Source organism: Haliaeetus albicilla, chromosome 14 (assembly GCF_947461875.1).
Source record: "Haliaeetus albicilla chromosome 14, bHalAlb1.1, whole genome shotgun sequence".
NCBI classification, from domain to species: domain Eukaryota; kingdom Metazoa; phylum Chordata; class Aves; order Accipitriformes; family Accipitridae; genus Haliaeetus; species Haliaeetus albicilla.
In genome coordinates this window covers 876,776-895,183 of record NC_091496.1, presented here as the reverse complement: position 1 = coordinate 895,183, position 18,408 = coordinate 876,776, and the positions used below count along the sequence as shown (strand labels likewise).

The 18,408-nt window shown below is 41.3% G+C and overlaps 1 protein-coding gene across 4 annotated transcripts in view; it reads left to right on the top strand.

Moving 5' to 3' along the window:
• The window catches only part of PPP6R2 (protein phosphatase 6 regulatory subunit 2), a 122,614-nt gene that overhangs the window by 14,556 nt on the left and 89,650 nt on the right, over positions 1 to 18,408 (top strand). For 3 of the 4 annotated variants that reach the window (XM_069801435.1, XM_069801433.1, XM_069801437.1), the window contains exon 2: positions 16,692 to 16,824. The exons of the other annotated variant lie outside the window; for it this stretch is intronic. The gene's annotated coding sequence lies outside the window, so the exon portion shown is untranslated. The remainder of the gene's footprint in view (positions 1 to 16,691; positions 16,825 to 18,408) is intronic. 4 annotated transcript variants of the gene reach the window in all.

Sequence of the window (18,408 nt, the reverse complement as noted above, 5' to 3'; positions counted from 1 at the left end):
CTCATGACTTTGTGCTTAGTCTTTTATTGTAGTATTAAGCTACAGTTTCAGTGTGGCACTAAGGTTGGAACAGATTTGCCTAAATGTTTGATCTTGAGAGATTAAGGCTCTGTATACCTGTAGAAGACAGATTTGTATCTTGATGTTTTACTCTTATGCTTCGGACTTTATTGCTTGCAACAGACGGTACTTAAAATAATATGCCTATCCATGGTAGCATTACTCATGGAAGCACGTGGAGCATGTCAGGTAACGCTTCATAACATCTATTTTTGTTGTTGTTGGGTTGATGTGACACTTTTATGCTTGGGGAGGGACTGATGTAAAAAGACTGCCAAGACTTGGCTTTCAAAGGGTGTCAGCAAGTAGGTTTCTAAAGAGAAAAACATTTTTTCAGGTAAGAGAGGCTCCTCTCTAATAAGGTTGAATTTTCTATTACCGTCAAAAGACAACATGACTACCAAGGGCGGACATGATACCAATTTGAATTTGAAGCAGTGCGTATTAATGAAGTCTAAGTCCTTCCAAATTGCACATTAGGTGGGCTAGAAAGAAGTAAAATGTTGGTGAAGAGGCGTTCTGTATTTCCTGCCTTTAACTTTCTATTTTTTATTTTGCCTTCTTGTGGCTCCATGGACAGCTACTTCACAGGAGAAGTATAGCTGGTAGGAAGGAGGTATGTGACTGCCTGAAAGGGCTTTATTTGTTCTCCATGTAGTGGTGGGCTTCAACAGCTCCAACGCTTATTAGATACAGCAGGAAATCCCCAGTACTGCTTTAGTTTATGTGGAGAACCACAGATGTCTCAGGTATAATTTCATAATAATCTGAAAAAAATCTCTCTTTTTGAACTGTAGTATTTATTTACATAGCAAGGTTTTTCTTTCATCCATTGGCGTTTTTCACTGTTCTTCATGCCTTGTGTGAATATAAGAGGAATCAGTACAGATCTTTGATTTAATCTTGGCTATGTTATAAGATGAACGAGGAGATTTTTTTATCAGCATTGTTTCGTCTTGGAAACAAGCACTGAGAGTGTATTCCTAAAGAGTCTGAAGTAGGGTCCTAAAGAGGTTGAGAGTGAACTCTAGAAATAATTGAGTAGCTCACAATTCTCTCCCCCTGACAGACTGAAATGTAGATTCTGAGCATTTTGAACCCAAAGAAGAGTAGACTGCTGTAAGTCATCTATTACCTGTATTGTGGGTGTACTTCAACAGCGAGGCGTGGTGCTGCATCCAAGCTCTGCCAGAACGGGGCTTGTACTGTAGTGTGCCATCTCCACCTATGTTAGGTTATTGACAGTGATGGGGTCGTGGAGCTGGAAGGTGAGGGCAGGATGGTGATGGGACAGGGGGTATTGGCTGTGATGAACTGCAGAGGCTGTTAGAGGCAACCAGTAACAGCCAATAACCTCGTACTGGGGACAGGCGATCGCAGTGGGTTTTGAAGGGATGGCAGCCTGGGGTGTGGATGTGCAAAGCAGCAGCACAGCATTGATGCTTCAGTACCAAAAGGTTGTAAGTAGTGTAATACAGAATACTGTAACACAGGTAGTCTGTGTATTGCAAGCAGCTGTCTTTTGACAGGTCACAGCAGTTAAATCATCAAGAAACCGAAGTGGTGTGTGCAACAGCAGAAGAAAAGAAATAGTTGAGTGCTGTTAGTGTACAGGGCCTTAGCAGCAGGAGAGAACTTGAGGCATTAAAATACATTCAGAAGATGTTAACATCTGATTCATGCTCTATGAAGTGTAGGTTAAAACATCATCAAGATTTCCATCAGTCTGACCAGGCTAAAATCCCTTCAAACACAACAGCTGGTGGTTGATAGGAGCTGGAGAAAGAATTATTTCAAAGGGGTTGTTAGTGTGTCCAGAGTACATTTTTTTCAGTTGTTTTGAACAGATTCACTAACAAGACTTTCCTTGTTCTGCTCTTAAATGCATAATACTGTTCTGGTCACCTCCAATGCAGAACCGCAGTTGTGAAGTACTTGCATCATCAAAAGCTTGATTCTTCCCTTTTTGAATGATGCGCACTTACCAGTCCCTTGACAAATAACAGCATATCTTCTGAAAGGCTGAAATGAAGCACATCTGGGGTGCACTATATGACATGACTGTGAGGAGTGCTTAATAGACCTGTGCTGCTGTACAGAGGGATGTCGACAGACTGGAGAAATGGGCCAGTAGCAGTCTCATGAAGTTCAGCCAAGGGAAATGTCAGGCCCTGCCCCTGGGGAAGGATAACCTCATGCACCATTACAGGCTGGGGCTGAGCAGCTGGAAAGCAGCTCTCCAGTGAATGACCTTGGGGTCTTGGTGGACACAAGGCTGGCAAGGAGCCTTCTGGGCTGCAACGTGCAGAGTGTTGCCAGCAGGTCAAGAGGTGATCCTTCCCATCTGCCCAGCACTGGTGGGGTCACATCTGGAGTTCTGGGTCCAGTGCTGCTGGGCTCTGCAGGACAAGAGAGATACGGACGTAGTGGAGAGAGTCCAGCAAAGAGCCACAAAGTTGATTAAGTAGTTGGAGCATTTGCCACATGAGGAGAGGCTGGGAGGGCTGGGGCTGTTCATCCTGGAGAAGAGATGGCTCGGGGGATCTCATCAATGTGTATAAATTCCTCACAGGGGAGTAAAGGAGATGGAGCCAGGCTCTTCTCAGCTGTACCCAGTGAAAGGACAAGAGGCAGTGGGCCCAAATGGAAATATGGGAAACTGTCTGAACATAAGAAAACGTGTTTTCACTGCAAGGGTGGTTGAACGCAGGCACAGGCTGCCCAGAGAGGCGGTGGAGTTAGAGATGTTCGAAACCTGCCTGGACATGGTCCTGGGCAGCCAGCTCCAGCTGACCCTGCTTTGAAAAGCAGTGGGTTGGACTGGATGATCTCCAGAGATGCACTTCTATCTCCTCCATTCTGTGGCTGTTGCTGTTACAGGAAACTGCTGGTTCATATCCTCATTAAGGTAAAAGCTGCTAAACTGTTAATGGTACTGTGCACAGCTGTCCTTAATTTGCATGAAGTTGCCATGTCTTTGCTTTGTTTTAAGGAGTCTCTCGAACTGTATCATACAGGGCAGCAATTGCTTCAGGCTTATTGCGTGCCCTGAGACTGCTGTCAGGTTGTAGTCCTCAGTAGTTGCCTTTATTTGCATTGTTACGTTTTGGCATAGGAGTCCATGATGCTTCTGGACACAGGTGTGTTGTGTCTCCTGTCGCAGGAGCCCTGGCACCTGCAGAGGGTAGTCTGTGAACTGGTCAGTGTGGCTGTCATGAGCCCAGGGTTACGCAAGTGTCGGGGTAAAAGCATCCAATTCTGTGGGATGCACCATAGCCCATAAAATGACAAAGTTGTTCTTTACTTATATCTGCTTGTTCAAAAATGGTCTGAATCGTTCTTGTGGTGTGTCCCCAGTGGGTATGTGCCAGTTCAGAGATCAGAGTCAGTACTGCAGAGTGTGGCTGATGGTATTTTTGCTTTCTATTTCCTGGCTTTTGCAGTTAGCTTTAGCTGTACTTTGTATCAGTTTCAGTTTTGGATGACACTTAATGGACTGGTTTCTGTGATAGTCCATATGCTTGCTGATTTTCTTTTAAGCTACCTCAAGTGGGAAATACTCTTCCCAGAAAAGGGGAAATTGAGTTTTCCATCTCAATGTGCCCTGACCTGACTGTCAGAGGGAAAGTGAAGAAAATGTGAATGTTGAAGATGGGAATAACCAGGACGGACCCTTCACCCAGAAGCATCTTCTAGTCGACGTGCCGTTTGTCTGGGTTGGTGGTGGACGCTTGTGCTTCTGCAAATAGCAGTAGTGGTGTTTGGCCTCTCTGTGTCAGCCCTGTGGTGTGAGGTGGTGGAGGATGTTTTGCAGTGTTGGTCAAGGTCCCGGCTCGGCACCTTCCTCAGCCTTCCTAAGGCTGTGCAGAGTGTGGCGGTGGGGTAGCTCTGCCTCTCCAGGGGCTGCTGGTGTGGAAGTGTGCTCTGTGGAAGTGTGCTTTGAAATTACTCTCAGAGATGTTAGAAAAATTTCTAAATAGAACTTGCTTCCAGCAGGAGAATATGGTTTAAGATATTGCTGGAAGCAAGTGGAAAAGAGCCTTAAAGAAGGCTGTGAATGCTCAAGGAAGAATGTCAAATTTCTGTACAAACTTTGTGCGTTCAGGAAACCCTGGGGAAACATAGTGAAACTTTACTTTCCACTTGCCAGCCGTGGTACTGGCTCAGTTTCAGTTGCAAACAAAATGGAAACTCCCGCACTATCCCTGTCCCCTCCCCATCCTCTCCCCCTTAACCTGAAATACCCATCTGGGTAATATGAATACTTTCTTTAGGAAGGGAGACTTTCTGGTCACTGGACAACTTTTCTTCTTCAGAGCTGTTAGGTGGTGTGTGGGTGATGTTTATGGAGTGATCTTTTTAAATTGAGAAAGGCTTTTAAAAATAAATGATAATAAAAGAATGGGATGAAGCAAAAATGAGACCAAGCAACTTTTTAGTTGGTAAATTTACTTATTGCTGATTCCTTCTGGCAAGTTAGGCTTATGTGGAAGACTGCCCAGGAGATCTGTAGCCTTTTTGTTGGTGCAAAACATGTTACTGTCGGAGCTTGCCAGACACATTTCTTCTGGCTGGTTAGCCAGTAACTCTCTTAATAGGTACCAAACAACTTAGCAGTGCTCCTTTTTTTTTTTTTTTTTTTTTTTTCCCCCGCTCTCTTCCTCCCAGCTTCCCATGGACCCGAGGCCTAGGAGTGTGCTACTTGTCAGCAGCTGGCTGCCAAAGACTTCTTGGAGGATTTGGAACCAGACACTTTTTCCATTTACTCTGCAAAGTTGCTTCTCTGGTAGTACAAAAAGAAATGTTCTCAGAGCCCTTGTTATGCAACTTGAATTTCAGAGAAAATGGCATGCAAATAGTCATCAGTATAATTGGGAAGCTCCTTTTTAAAAACATCATTATGTTGATGTTAAGTGGTAGTGCACATCAGGAGCCTTGCTTGCAGTTTCACTAATTTCAGAAAGACCATTGCTCTTGCCACATGCACAGCTGACATACCTTAAAAGTAAGACTTCTGGCAAGAGTGTGTTTCTCTTTTTTTTTTTTTTGTTTTTGTTTTTTGGGTTTGTTTTGTTTTTTTCCTGTTTGCAACATGATTTCTGTGCATATTCTTTATGGGTTTTTTTGTAGTTTTGGTAGTATGCATGTATCTTGCATGGGATCATCAGTTCAGATGGCATCCTAAAATGCTTATATAAGACATTCTTGCATCTTCCTGTTTGATTCTTAGAAATAAAACCGAGCAAGAACAGGGATGATATTCTAGAGGTGTAAAGCGTGGCATGTTTTTTTACTCTGAGGAGTTTTTGACTTTCTTTTGAAGGAATGCCGTTCACAGCAGTTCATTCAAGTAGTAACTGGAAGCACCTTTCCACACAGTGCTCGCCAGTTTATAGTGTGTCCAGTGAGGCTTTTTTCCTTTCAGTTGCAGATTTGATCACTAAATTAGTATGTGCTGGACCCTGTAAATGCACTTCTGGGGAACACTGAAGAATATTGAAAACTGACAGTACGTTCTGAGTTCCTGGGCGTAGCTGTGGTGCGAACGGACTGAACTGATGTAAGATCTGGTTTAAGGAGGCAGAAGCCATGTGTTTTTTCTAAGTCCAGCCATGAGTCTTTTAACTTCCCCAGTCTTAAGTTGAGCAGTCTTCATAGCTGTTTGGTTGCTGTATAGGAATTTAATGCTGAGTTACGGTGTTTGGATTGCATTGTCTGTGGTTGAGTATAAAAAAATGACATGACTACAGTTTGGTGTCCAGGCATTTGATTAGACTTAGTGTGGTTTCATAGCAGTTTGTACCTTTCTGGCATAGGTTTTTGTGTGAACACTTGGTGAGGTCCTGGACACTAAATTGGTCAAAACAGCCCCCAGCCTGTGCTGTTTACAGCCTTGCTGGGTTTGTCACTTGGCACCTGAGGCTGGCACACCAAAGGCTTAGGCGAGCAGTGGTGCTCGTCCAAGGGAAGAGACGTGGCAGTGTGAATTCGGAGATTGGCTTGAGCTCTTGTAGGGCTGTAATTCAAAAGCACTTTGTTTTAGTCAGGGCACATAACTGACACAGGACTAAATTATTTCTCATGTGCCTTTTTCTTCTCTCTGGGACTAATGTAAGGCATTGCATGTGCTGTTGAACAAATAGGTGGAAATCACTGACAACCCTGCATTTTTTTTGCAAATGATGGGAAAGGTGAAGATCAAGGAGAGGAGACCCTGACGTCTCCTGGCGGAAGTGTGGGAGAAGCATGAGAAATCATGGTGAAAGAAAATCGTGAAATGTACAGAAGCTTCAATGTTCCCAGGTTTTGTAAGAATTACTTCTAGACTGCCTAGTGTGCCATGTTTTCTTGTAACTGTGTGTTTTCATTGAAATAGATTCCTTTTTGTGCCTTGAGTCAGGAGCATGGTAAGTTTTAGGTGGTATTTTTATACGTTTATGTGTCTTCTGGAAATAGATGTTGTTAGCCTTGGGTTCCATGTGATTTTTTTTTTTTTTTTTCCTAGCAAGGAATTTTGTAGTTGCTGACAGCATTCATTCTGTCCCCACATCCCCTCCACATGGCCTGTGCATAGGTGGTTTTGTCACAGCCTACCTGAAAAGTTTAGCAAGCTTGCTTTTTAGCATTGCAGAATTTGAGCAAGTGTTAGTTTTTAATTCACTGTGGATTTTGTGTATTAAATCTAAAAAATTAAATTCTGAGTAGAATGAGTTTAATCTGCTTGTTTTTCCTTACGACCTATCATGCTGTGTGTATATCTGGCACAATGCTAGTGACCGTACTTAGCTGTGGATTGAGGTTTGTTGTAATTTTACCTGAACTTTCTTTGGTCTCTCTGAGAAGCAGCAATGTGGAGTGTGAGGGGAAGGAGGCAGGCTGTTCTGCGGGAGCAGTATTGAATGGGTTCCTGTCATGGAGCTTTGCACTAGTTGAACAAACATTGGTTTCAATTATGTTACTGAAGTGCAGTTACAACTCATCCATTGTATTATTTCTTGGTTGAGTTTAAATCAATTTCTATTTTGAATAGAATAGTATAGAGACTTATGGTTTTCTAGAACAAGAACTTGGATAAACAAGGATGATTCTCAAGAGTGTCTTGTGCCTTTTTTGATATGAACTGCATCCGGGATGATGGCTTTCTGTCTCCCTTCTCCAGCAGTCACAGGAGGAAGGCTTTCAGATGTGTCTGCAGACTTCGTCATGGGTGACTTGAGACATTTATAGTGTGCTCTGAATTTTGGAGGGTGTTTACTTAACTCTTCTGGAAAGTTGGGCCCTTTTTAGGCAACTTAAGTTGTACAGTCAAAAAATCTTCATAACCCAAATTATCAAATTTCTTGGGAAGATCTTGGTGATAAAAATACTGAAAATAAAAATTCTTGTGAGGTAACAGCATGGTGTTATGTATTAAACTGGCAACTTTTCTCAGCTTGTTTAGTTACTGAGTGGCTTGACAGATTCTTAAAATGGATTATAGCTGACTTAAAGTACCAGCTTGGGAGTGTGAAAGAGCAGTATGCTACACTGGCAGTAGAAGAAAAATTGGTTGAAATGACACTGTCCCCTGCCTTGTGAATCACTAGGTGTTAGTGTGACACTGCTGCTGTTAATGCTAGGTAAGAAACAATAAGATGTTTTTTGGGGGCCTTCCATACCTCTGCAAGTGATTTATTGTAGAATCCAGCTTCTTTCCAGCCAGCACATTTGACCATAAAACACTGTCCTTGATTTCTTTCTCTGCTGCAGCTCTGGTGTCTTTTGGCAGTTTGGCAGTTTATTGCCATAAATAACTGCACTAGATAATCTTCAGCTTGCTTTTAGTTATCTGGTTATGCCTGACCTTGTGGACAGGACCTTCTATGGTCTTTATTGTCTAACTCAGAAAAACCACGATGGCTTCATATTCATCCTGCGTTGTACTTAACAGTTTTGAAAAGATTTCATGCAAGCTCTGCCACCATAACATGCTGGTTTTGTGGATGGGTCAGCTTCTGTGAAAGACATTCACAGTGCTTGGCCACAAGTTTAAAATAGTAACTGGTCTCGGTTACTTCTATAATTACCAGTATCATTTCATGTATCTCATGATTTGCATATCATTTTGCAAATGTCCAGATGGAGAGGAAAATAAATTTGCAGTCGCTCTGAACCTGAATTTATAAAGAATGTGTTTTAAAACTGATATTTACTGTTAAGAATGTGTGTGTGAAGCCTGAAAAATGAATTGCAGAGGCTGGGAACAGGAATCAGCATTCGGGTAGAGAGGAGCAGGCTGTCTGTTCTTACAGTTAGAATAGAAAATGAATTCCAGGGAGAGTGGAAAAAGGCAAATACTTTATATTTATAGTCTCTTGAAATGAGAGGGTATATACCCACAGTAATTATTTAAAGGAATTCTTCCATTGTTATCAGAGAAGTACAATAATACTAAAATGTTAATCTAAGATTAAACTAGTTGCTGACTCTTTAAACGGTATTTCATACCCTTTATGTGACTGAAGAACTATGGTAAAATAGCTGAGACTGGACTCTAGGCAGTACTGTTGCTGCAGAAATACTGTCGATACTGAAAATTATCCTAAGAGGCTGATAAAACCTAAAATTACTCTTTTGCTCTCTGTGGGAAGTATTAAAACCAAACCAGATCTTTGCATGAGACACTAGGTAGTCTTTGTTATTGTTTGAGAGAAATGTGAAGATATGCATTTCTGCTGTAAGTTTGCAGCCTGTGAAAATGCAAGAAGAGGCAACTGGCCTTGTTTCATCTCTTTCCAAAACTGCCATTAATTACTGCAAATTCAGCAAGGACATCATTTAGTCTTTAGTGAGACATGAACCTTTGTTTCAAAACATACATCATTTAAAAAGGATGGCAGATCAGTTTGGTTTTGTCTGCAAATAAAATTTTGTTTCTTGGGTGTTGGTGCTTTTTTTTTTTTAAATTTCAGCAATTTCTATAAAATTTCAAGTGCTCTGAAAATGTGCAGGGAGCCAAATTTTCTTCTGAAAATGACATGAAGTGGCAATGGAAGTTGGAGGAGGATTCCCTGTAACTTTGTTTACGGCATAGTTTCTGGGGGAAAAAAAAAGGCAAAAAAAAAAAAAGCACCGTGCATAAGGTTCAGTATATACTAATAAATGCCAGAAGTATCCCTTAACTGTACAGTGGTTCATTTGTGTAAGCTGTTGTATTTATTTACTGTCATAACTAGTAACTATGGGAATATTTAACTTCCCATATTACAGTTGAGTCTCAGAAGAGTTGGTGGATGGATTTTTATTTTATTATTTATTTATTTTCTTCTTTTAAGAAATGAGGAAGTGGAAAAGACCAAACATCATCTAAGTGGTCTTGGGGCTGCATGTAGATTAGTAGCAGGATGCAGGATTTTGTGGACTAAAATTAGTCTAGAATATCTGGAGTAGTAATCTCAGTCGTTTGATGTTTATCTTAATTTTGCAGTTCTAGCTGAGGATTAGTGTGGTGCCCATGTCCAGCAGAATACTGTCAGGGAGTCTTTTCCTTAGTGCCTATGAATTAATTTACAAATAAGATACCTATACTGGGTATAAGGCCACAGCTTTGTCAAACAATCTTGATGTCTGAGTGCCTGTGGAGCAATGCAGATGGTAGAGCTGACAGCAATGTACTGAAGACCTATGGACAAGTTATTGTCTTTTGTGGAGGGTGAACTCTTGACAGCTTTCTAGAAGACCTAAAAAGTATCCTGATTTTTCACTCATCTTTTCAAAATAATAAATAAGCTTTTCCATTATTCTCCTTGACAATTTTACAGCTATTACAGAATTTTATCCCTGAATTCCTGGCGGTGTTATCTTGAGAGAAGTAGGGTTAGGAAAGAGTTGATGATCTCAAAGTCCAGCTTCAGAAACTTGATGCAAGTGTTGATAGTATAAAATCCCATCAATGGGCAAGCCTCTGGACTGTCTTAAATAGTACTTGCATTTCTCACTTGTTGCACTGGAGAAGAAAACATGGAAAGGATGACTGCTTTATGCTGGGCTTGTCTTTCCTTTGGATTATGATAATTTTTTTCGTGACTGCTCTTAAAGTAGGTGGGAAGTGGCTGAATGAATTCCAAAATATATGCAAGTGAAGATAAAACTGACTAGAGAATTGTTTGTGGCTGTTAGTGTTTTTATGTAAGCTACCTGTTCCTTTGTTTAGCTCTTTAATTGCAATGGAGATACCCTGTAGAAATGCTTTTTTTTTTTTCTTAGTTTGCATGACAAAAATCCTAACTTCATTAATAAAGTCTTGAGGGATGTCATAGCTTCTGTAAAAGGTTAAATTTAGTTAATCTTGCTTGATATTTCTGATCAACCATATGAAAGTAGCTAAGGCAGTGGGAAGACTTTAGATTTCTTTTAAAGTAGCTGCTTTTTATATAGTATTATCAAAACATGCATGTCCTTTTTTCATATGCTTACATCTCTTGCTGTGCCCAAGCCATTAGAATAGCTAGCCAGAGATGCTCTTTTGCTTTCACATTGCCTTTTTAAGAGTTAAGTAACCTTTTGATTATTTTTATGTAGGAATTCTACTTCTCAATGTTTTCTTCTCCAAATGCCTCTTCTGGATAAACAAACCTCTGTTACTAGTAGTTCACAGAAATTGTGCGTATGGATTCACTGCAGGGAAGTGGAGTTCCAGCCTCCAGGTGCCTTGGTGCAGCTCGATCGCTTCTCCCTGTTTCCCCCATAGAAGCAGGTACCAAAGCAGGAGGAGCCCAAGGAGAGTTCTCCACTTACCAACAACTTCCTTACATGTGCTCTGTTTTTAATGTCTCTTTTTTAAGCAGAGGAGCACTGCAAGAAGCATCCAAGGTCTCTTGGTGCCCATGCTGCAGGCATGCTGCTGTCTTAGTTGGATTCAGGCTGACTTCTGCAGGCTCATAGGGTTGGGTCTGAGTCGCCCTTCTCCAGCAGAGATGTCGGGGAGCCTGCTGCCTCAGCCCTGAACTATTTCTGTGTGTTTGCGTGGCCCTTGGGAGCCTGAGGAGATGGGCACAGCTGGGGGGATGCTGAGCTAGAGCTGCCCAACTCTGCTGGACCCAGGTCGATTCCTAGCAGAGAGGCTGAGCTGCGGGTGTATAGTGCCAGTCCTTCCTGCATAGTGCCTATACTGTCTCTGGTTTTCCATTATTATATATGTTACCTTGGCACATGCTACCCAAAGTAATAGAAGGGTACATATACTAGGTTGTGCAGATCCTTCAGCAAGTCTTTTTTTCAGGTGGAAATTTCCTGAAGAGGGCTCAGGAGGTAGTTAAGAAGCTGGGATATTCTTAATGTTTTTTTTAATAACTTGCTGAAGTGTAAATGCTCTTTCAGAGGCCTTGTAGAGGTTTATATAGTGGATTTTAGACTGCTTGTTAATGAGCTTTTCTTAGTTATCTGAGCAGATTCCATAAAAAGGCTGTGGAATATCTCTCAAAACCCCTCTGTCTTAAGGACTGCAAGGAGAAGCAGTGGTAGGGAAGATAGGCTCTACTCATAGAGTGTTTGAAGAAAAATGTACAGAAAAGCTGCAACATACTTTAGTTTCACAGTGACTTAGAACTAAGCTATATACAAACTGGACTTTCACTCTTGATTGGTATTTTAATTTGTTAATATGTTTGTGTCCTGGTTTTGGCTGGGATAGAGTTAATTTTCTTTCTAGTAGCTGGTATAGTGTTATGTTTTGGATTTAGTACCAGAATGTTGATAACACACTGATGTTTTCAGTTGTTGCTAAGTAGTGTTGAGACTAAGTCAAAGATTTTTCAGCTTCTCCTGCCCAGCCAGCAAGAAGGCTGGAGGGGCACAAGAAGTTGGGAGGGGACACAGCCAGGGCAGCTGACCCAAAGTGGCCAAAGGGGTTTTCCGTACCGTGTGACGTCATGCCCAGTATATAAACTGGGGGGAGTTGGCCTGAGGGGGTCACTGCTTGGGAACTAACTGGGCATTGGTCAGCAAGTGGTGAGCAATTGCATTGTGCATCACTTATTTTGTATATTCCAGTTCTTTTATTAGTATTGTCATTTTATTATTATTATCATCATTATTAGTTTCTTCCTTTCTGTTCCATTAAGCTGTCCTTATCTCAACCCATGAGTTTTACTTCTTTTTTCCCCAATTCTCTCATCCCACTGGGTGGGGGGGAGTAAGTGAGAGTGACTGTGTGGTGCTTAGTTACTGGCTGGGGTTAAACCACGATAGTTTGGAAGCATGTCTCTATATGAAAGACACATAGCTATTTTTAGTTATTATGGATATTTGGAAACAAATGCTGTCTAATGAAAGGAGCTGTAAATCAGCAGTCTCTTGAATTCCTTTAGATTTTGCTCACACTAAACTTCGGGCAAGTTACTTGGGCGTTTTGCCAATGTTCTTTCATAAAGTGAAAGTGGTTCAATTTTTTTTCTGCCTTGTTGGTTCTAATGACTGTTGGAAAGCTTTGGCTGGCGTGCGACTACTTTGAAGCTGGAAATCATTAAGTAATGCTGAACAGTAGATTTATCAGCCTCTCATTCTTTGTATAACAACTTTAGCAGTTGCTTGCATAACTAAGAGTATTCCGTTTTTTCAGGGATGTGTGATTACAAGGCAGGTAGTGATGACAAAGTAATGACACCACATGGTGGCATGAAATGCTGAATTTGGGGAGGTGGTAATGTGCAGGTAAGTGTTAGTCAGTGGGGCTCGGCCCTTGGAGGCTCTTTGGAGCAGAGCCGTGGCTGTCCTGTGCCAGAATGTGAAAGCAGGCTCGTGCAGTGCCTGCAGATGAGGATGCAGAGGAGTACAGGGCTTACTAGGATTTGTCAGGCAGGATCTGTTTATGTCCTGTCTCAGGTAGTGACGTGTAGCACATGTGAAAAACTTTTCTTTTTGGAATGCAAAGCTAACTTAAAAGAACAAGACAACTTCTCCCATCCCCAAATCCCACCATGAACCCCTCTCTCCATAAGCAGCTACACAACAACAGCCGCTGAGCAGCTGGCTTGTTCTGTACATCGTGAGGATTTGTGTTTGTTCTTTTGCAGTGTTTCCAACTGCATGTTTGAGCTGTCCAAAGCTCCATTATCCATTTAAACCAGAGATCTGTAGAATTTTACAAAATGCTTAGCTTTTATGGCATGGCAGTGAATTCTTTTGATTAGATTGTCATTTACAATAATCAGTTTGCTATTGATTGTTTTTAGGCACGTTGCCTTACCAGTGAGAAGTTCGCAGTGAAAGCCATTTGGGATGTGTGTGCTGCAGGCCTGAAGAATACGTGCAGGTCTACCACAGCAGCATCTACAAACATTTGGTTTCCAAAGAATCAAAAATGTGCTGTTGGAATAAGGAAGGTAGTCAGCTCAAATTTAACCTAATTCAAAGTTGTATCTCCCCAAATGGAAAAGCTGTATCGTACTGTTGGATTACAGTGGCACTAACTCATATTTAGGTGTTCTGTAAAGTGATGTGGTTTTCCCAAAGATGGGAGTTCCTGTGACACCAGTAAGACTTGTGGTGGTTCTGCTTTTCTGAAGCTACATGTCCTTAATTATTTCATTGTGGAACCTAGGAATGCTTCTGTCTCCATACAGAAGCCTTTTAAAAAGAATTTGCTAATAGCTGTCCATTCGCCTTGCTACTACTGTGTCTGCACTGTAGGGAATCACGGCGTAGTCTGGAGTATATTTTAAAATTCATAGCCTAAGTTAGATTACATTTCCTCTAAAATTTCTAGTACAGGGAGTGTGTTTGAGGGTTTATTCTCTCTACCCTATTTCAGGAAATCATGGGAGATACTAGTTGTTATTTTGAGGTGGATGATTTCTCCTGTTAAAAACGAGACACTTTGTTTTTAATGACATAGAACCTGTCCATGATTTGACTTTAAAACTTAACTTCTATACAGGTAAATTATGCTATATGTTTTAACATGTCTGTATATGCAGCTGGTTAACATGCAGTGAGTTTAGCAAAAAATTTAAAATCACTAGGAGAGAAGGTAGAAAATATGAACTCTTAAATTACTTTATTGTGCTTTGTTTCAAATCAGTTGTCAGATAAAATAAAGCACATCTCAGAAGAGAATAAGGCTGAAATCTCAGCAGTATGTGTTCAGAATGTAAGAAAGTAATTAACCACACTACCCAAATCTTTTTCAACTGTGTTGAAATGCAGCAGATCCTGTTGTCCTACCACTCTTACCTGGAAATTTATTCAGTAACTATTTCAATTAAAAAATAATTGCAGAAATTGAAGAAAAATTGAGATGAATATAGCATAAACACTAAAGAAGTCTGTCCTGGTTTTGGCTGGGATAGAGATAATTTTCTTTCTAGTAGCTGGTATAGTGTTATGTTTTGGATTTAGTACCGGAAGAATGTTGATAACACACTGATGTTTTCAGTTGTTGCTAAGTAGTGTTGAGACTAAGTCAAAGATTTTTCAGCTTCTCTGGCTGGATGGGCACAAGAAGTTGGGAGGGGACACAGCCAGGACAGCTGACCCAAAGTGGCCAAAGGGGTTTTCCATACGGTGTGACGTCATGCCCAGTATATAAACTGGGGGGAGTTGGCCTGAGGGGGTCACTGCTTGGGAACTAACTGGGCATTGGTCAGCAAGTGGTGAGCAATTGCATTGTGCATCACTTATTTTGTATATTCCAGTTCTTTTATTAGTATTGTCATTATATTGTTGTTATTATCATTGGGTTGGGGGGAGTGAGCAAGCGGCCGCGTGGTGCTTAGTTGCTGGCTGGGGTTAAACCATGACAATGACAGATCTTTGAGGCTGATGTCAGTCACTTGAAATGTTAGAGATTAAATTATTACTCTTTTTCAAGTCAGAAAGACAATGTCACTTAGGGTTGCTTCTGTAGTTCCATAATCCAGGAAGGCCATTTCAGTAAGGTGCAACTTGATTGTGTCCTTAAGACGCAATTACTGCTGTGAAAAGCACTTTCAGCAAGAGCAAGATGGGTACTTGCTCCTGTTCTTCACGTGTCTCACTATATGGACTCGGTGTTAAAGAAAGCATTGAGGGAGCGTGGGGTACTCTGTACGTGGAGTTGGTTTGCTGTTCTGCTGACCACCTTCACTTGTAAATGTGTGCCTGGCTTTTGGGATCAGTAAGTCCAACAGGACTGCTTGTTGTGCTGGGATTTAAGCACAAGCTTAACAGAATTGGGGCTGAAGTAATACTACATACCTTGTGGAGCCTTGGAGTGAAGCATGGTTTATCTTGACCACAAGCACAACAAACAAAAGTGTCAGAATCATGCAGATGTTTTGAAATTCATTAACAAAGTAGCTTCTAAATAATAACTGCATTCTACCAAACTTAAAGTCATTATTCAGAGCTTTTCTTCTCACACTTTGCTTTTAAGTAGAAATACATCAGATACCCACAACTAAAAATTAATTTCCAAAATAGAGTTTTACTTTTATGGGGGATACGTAGAATCAAAAAGTGTAGCTTTTTTTCTCAAGCTCTTGTCAGTATGCTTGCTGTATTCTAAATACATCTGAGGTATATGGTGATTTCGTTGCAAAACAATTCAGTCTGTTTTCAGAGCAGCACTTTAATTGTTGGGCCTCAGGTTATGATTTTAAATCTATGCTGCACTGTTTTATGTTCAGTTTATCATTTATAATGTTTAGAAGACTTTGTAGGACAAATGCTGGGAAAAAAGAAGGCATCAAATAGGCACAGTAAAATTGTGAACTGTCCCTTCAAATTGGTTACTTCAGTTTTGGGTGAATATTGTACCTCCAATTAAGTAATTACTGATAAGAAGATGAGAAAATACATTGTTCTTTCTGCTAGTGCTGTGTTAACACTGTCATGCCTTCTCTGGCTTCTGACATTGAGGTTTGCAAGGCTTTTTGGATATGGAGAGTATTTGCCCTAATAATGGGAGTGTACTCTTTTTATTGGGATAGTGTGGGAATATTATTATTTGATGTAGGGACTGACTGCTGGTATTTTCTGTTTGGTCATAACCCCACAGCACAAAAGGAATACCTGGATTCAGAGATAGGCTTGGTTAAAACCCAGTTCTGTCAACTGGGGGGGGAGCTCGGCAGGCTAAGCCAAGCTAGGTTCTCTTGCTGGCTTCCCTTCTGTGAATCCCCTTCTGAAACCACGGTGAACTCTCTTCTGGATGCCTCACTGCCTCCTTAAGGTGATGAGGGCCCCAGACCAAATGTGAAATACGTGTATTGTTGCTGCAGTTATTCTTGGAACAAGTGAAAATGACCATTAGGTTTCCTTGACAACCTATAACTTTCTTTTGAAGTGATGTCAAGAAAACAAACATGTTCTTGAATGAGGTACAAGTCTCACAGCTGAGTCCAAGGGCTATGAAGGGAAGGGGCTTTTAACCCCTGCCTTGTCACAGCTTGGTATGAAGGTTCACGTTTGCCCTGTGCTACAGAAGGGGCGGTAACTGAAAGGAGTATGTCTGACATGGTGGTAGTGATGGCTTTGCAAAGAGTGTTAGCCACCTATAGTCTTCCTCAAATTTTTCTTTGGGCTGAAAGGTTATGTGGAAGTTTGGGGGGAAAAAAAAATCTCTGGCCCTCAGTTACCTTTGGTTAATACTAACTTTTAAAAATATTTTCCAGGATAGGAAGCTTGAGAGAGAATTCACACTGGATGAAAATAATTTTCTGAAGCTGGGTATATTCCAGGAACTGTAACCCAAATGTTTCTCTGTCCGTGGAGAAGATTTCACATTTGAAATAACTTCTACTGAAGGTATGCACATCTACCTTTCCTTTTTAAGCTCAGCAATGACAACATGCTTTATAATGCTATATTATGCGTTCTGATGTTCGCTAGTGAGATTGTTCTTGATATTTGACACCTGGAGTCATTTGAGAGGGAACTGTAGTGTCACTGGGATGGTCCTGCTGATGAGATTCAGAGCAGGTTACATACAACTGAGAAGCTCAGTTCTTCTGCTGTTGAGTGTGCAGTCTAGTCATGGTATGTTGGTCAGGTTACTCCCCAAACCCAGGTCTAACTGGTAAGTGTTTCTCCAAAGTTACGCTCTAATTTAATGTATATAATTGATGGGAGGAAGATGGAACTTCTTTTTGTCTTTCTGATGGCTATCTATACTTCTGGGAACTGCTTGTGGCTGTTCCAGGAAGTAACAATATGGAAATGACACATCATACATTTTGTCATTGGGGTAGTGAAAGTGAATAGGCTGTGATTACTCACAGGTTTTCCTAAGGTGAGAAATTGGAAGCATCCAACAAAGTTATCAAGCAGGCAGTTTAAAGCAAACAAGAGGAACTGCCCTTTCACGCAGCATGTAATCACATTGGGGATTCACTGCCTTAGGATTATTTGGAGATGGACTGGCTGCTTGTGGGAGCACTGCAATCCTTCCTGGTGCCAGCAGTGGAGATGGCTGACGTGGTTGTTTTCCTGTTGGTAATTCAGTTAGGAAGAGCTTTCTCAATGCTACAAAGGCAAGAGTTTTTACATAAAGCAAGGTTTCCCAGCGGGAACAGGTTGTGAATTAAAGGCATTCTTAAAACTCCTAAAAGAAGGAGGAGACCCTAAGTTTTGTTGCAGAAAAGTGCAGGTTTTAGATAAGCTGTAAATAAAGATGCTACTGCTGATGGAGCTGATTATATTTATGTTGCATGTCAGACCTGATGGCTTGAAACTGGTGAAAATTGAGTGTAGATTCAGCCTAGATAGAAGGAAGAAATTTTGTATGATGAGGGTAGTGAGACACTGGCACAGGTTGTCCAGAGAGGTGGTTGATGCTCCATCCCTGGAAACATTCATGGTCAGGTTGGACGGGGCTCTGAACAACCTGATCTAGTTGAAGCTGTCCCTGCTCATTGCAAGGGGGTTGGACTAGATGACCTTTAAAGGTCCCTTCCAAACCAAACCATTCCGTGGCTCTATGAAAATTGTTCTGGAAGCCATTTGGGAACTAGAGCATGTGGATGGTACCCAGACATTTGTAGTCATCTATGCCAGTGAGATATATAGAAAAAAAAATAGAAGTCGGAAATAACAATGTAGCCCAGTCTGGCAAATTACAGGTCCAGCTGGCTCAGGACCCTCTGATACCTGCTCCTGCTAATGGTGTACTTGGGAGAAGTTCAGAACAGGTATAAATGTAGGGTAGGCACTCCCACTTTCTGCCACTCACCCAGGTTAGTGTCTTTTCTGAAACAGCAGTGGCTGTAAAATATTTGAGGGTCATTCATAAACCTGTTTTTTTATGAACTGGTGTAACCAGCTGAGTTTTTGAGCTCAGTTGAGCTTTTGTACTCCATAACCATCTATGACAGCAAGTTCCACAGGGTTTCT